Genomic DNA, 2,500 nt, shown 5'->3' with positions numbered 1-2,500 from the left:
CGAGCAGAGACAATACACATGGGCCCACACTTATGATAATACTTTTTCATTAGCTAGGCTAGACAGGTTTTACAGTTTTAAACACCATCTCAACATTTTTAGAAACTGTTTGATTACGCCTGTAAGTTTCTCAGACCACAGTCTAGTACAGTGTGTAGTAACTTTAAGGCATCTTAAGCCAAGGAGTGCGTATTGGCACTTCAACACAAATTTGACACAAGACAAATATTTTAAAGATGTGTTTAAACTCTTCTGGGATGATTTTAGAACACAGAAATCATCTTTTAAATCCTTACAACAGTGGTGGGATGTTGGGAAAATACAAATCCAACAGTTGTGTAAGCAGTACACTCATAATATCACAAAGGACATAACTCGGTCTATAGAGACTTTGGAGGAAGAGTTACTTGAAGCTCAAGATCTAGCTTATAACAATGGTCACGATCACATTGAGAATTTGATGGCAAAAAGAAGTGCTTTAGCTGATCTGTTGGGTACTAAGGTGAATGGTGCGCTGGGCGGGCTTGACACTGGCCGGGCTTGACATCGCTGTTACTTTGGAGGAACTGGAGAGCGCCCTTCAACTTTTGCAGGGTGATCGAGCCCCGGGCCTTGACGGCATTCCGACCGAGTTTTATAAGGTTTTTTGGTCGGAAGTGGGAGAAGACTTGCTAGCAGTTCTCAACGACAGCTTAGCCGGAGGGCGTCTACCGGTGAGTTGCTGCAGAGCAGTCCTCACTCTCCTCCCTAAAAAAGGTGACCTCACGGAAATAAAGAGCTGGAGACCTGTATCACTTTTGTGTAGTGACTATAAGATTTTATCTAAAGTTTTATCCAAAAGGCTTAGCAAAGTGATGGAGCAAGTTGTCCATGCGGATCAAACGTACTGTGTACCCGGCAGATCTATAGCAGATAATGTGTCATTGATTCGCGACGTAATTGACGTCTTGAGGATATTAAAGCTTGATGTTGGCTTAATATCACTAGACCAAGAAAAAGCTTTCGATAGAGTGGAACATAAATATCTATGGGACGTTTTAGGTGCTTTTGGTTTTAGTGAAACATTCATAAGCATGCTCAAAGTCATGTACTGCGATGTGGAGAGCATCCTGAAGATTAATGGTGGATTAAGCGCTCCTTTTAAAGTTAACAAGGGTGTGAGGCAGGGATGTTCTTTATCCGGGATGCTTTGTTCCCTTGCAATAGAGCCTCTTTTAAATACATTGAGAATACGTTTAAACGGTATTTCCATACCCAGGTGTATCAATCCTCTCCGTCTGTCAGCTTACGCTGATGACGTAGTTTTATTGATAAATGGAGAAAGGGATATAACAGCACTTTTAAATATACTTAATGATTTTGGGCTGGTATCATCAGCCAAAGTGAATTGGTCGAAAAGCGAGGCTTTATTGCTCGGCCAATGGTTGGCTAATGGAGTCCCTAACCTCCCAGGCGGTCTGCTTTGGAAAAAGGATGGTTTTAAATATCTGGGCATTTTTTTAGGAAATGACACAGAAGTGCAAAAAAACTGGGAGGGTGCACTTGAAAAAGTGAAAGGGCGTCTTGAAAAGTGGAAATGGCTGCTCCCAAGAATGTCTTATAGGGGGCGTACACTCATAATTAATAATTTGGTAGCATCATGTTTTTGGCACCGGCTGGCCTGTGTGGACCCCCCACCAGACCTTTTGTGCAAAATACAATCTTTGTTGGTTAATTTTTTTTGGGATAATTTACACTGGGTCCCTCAGGCAGTTTTGTTTCTGCCAAAGGACGAAGGTGGACATGGCTTTATGCAGATGCAAAGTAGGACTGCAGCCTTTCGGATGCAGTTCATAAAGAGACTTCTGAGTGGGCCTTCAGATGTTGCCTGGCGGGGTGTAAGCTGTAGTATTTTAAAAACTTGTGGAGGATTGGGGCTAGATAAGTCCCTGTTCCTAATGACCCCCCATTTAATGGACACCTCGGGATTACCACCTTTTTATAGAAGCTTGTTTAAAATCTGGGATTTGTTTATTGTACAGAGGAATGGACCAGTAACTTCTCTCCATTGGTTATTGCAAGAGCCATTGGTCTTTGGAGCACATTTGGACATTACTGTTTTTGATCTGGCTGGACCAAACTTTGTAGACATAAAGAAGGTGGCAGACCATTTGGGGGTTAGGTCTGTTCGGGCAACTGCTCAATTTTTGGATAAATGGCGGGCTGTTCTAACAGTAGATGATTTTAAAATGTTGGGAGAGTATTGTGTAGAGGCAGCTATTCCAAATGAGCAAGACAGGTTTCCAGATTTGATCCTCTCACCCAAGCTGGATGGGAGCATAGGTCCGTTCTTAGAGCCTGAGATGACATTGGTTTTAAGCAGTGTCAGTGGGAAACAGTTGTATCAGGCCTGTGTGAAAGTTTTTAATAAAAGAGTTTTAAATGGTAAAGTTGACACACCTTGGCGCACAGTTCTTAGACTGGGTCATGATATAAGACCAGAATGGAGGTCACTGTATAA

At 42.4% G+C, this 2,500-nt stretch overlaps 1 protein-coding gene across 1 annotated transcript in view; it reads right to left on the bottom strand.

Moving 5' to 3' along the window:
* The window catches only part of LOC105912815 (kielin cysteine rich BMP regulator), a 90,714-nt gene that overhangs the window by 6,362 nt on the left and 81,852 nt on the right, over positions 1–2,500 (bottom strand). The window lies entirely within an intron of this gene.

Source organism: Clupea harengus, chromosome 3 (assembly GCF_900700415.2).
Source record: "Clupea harengus chromosome 3, Ch_v2.0.2, whole genome shotgun sequence".
Classification (NCBI taxonomy): Eukaryota; Metazoa; Chordata; class Actinopteri; order Clupeiformes; family Clupeidae; genus Clupea; species Clupea harengus.
This window is presented reverse-complemented; position numbering and strand designations above follow the sequence as displayed.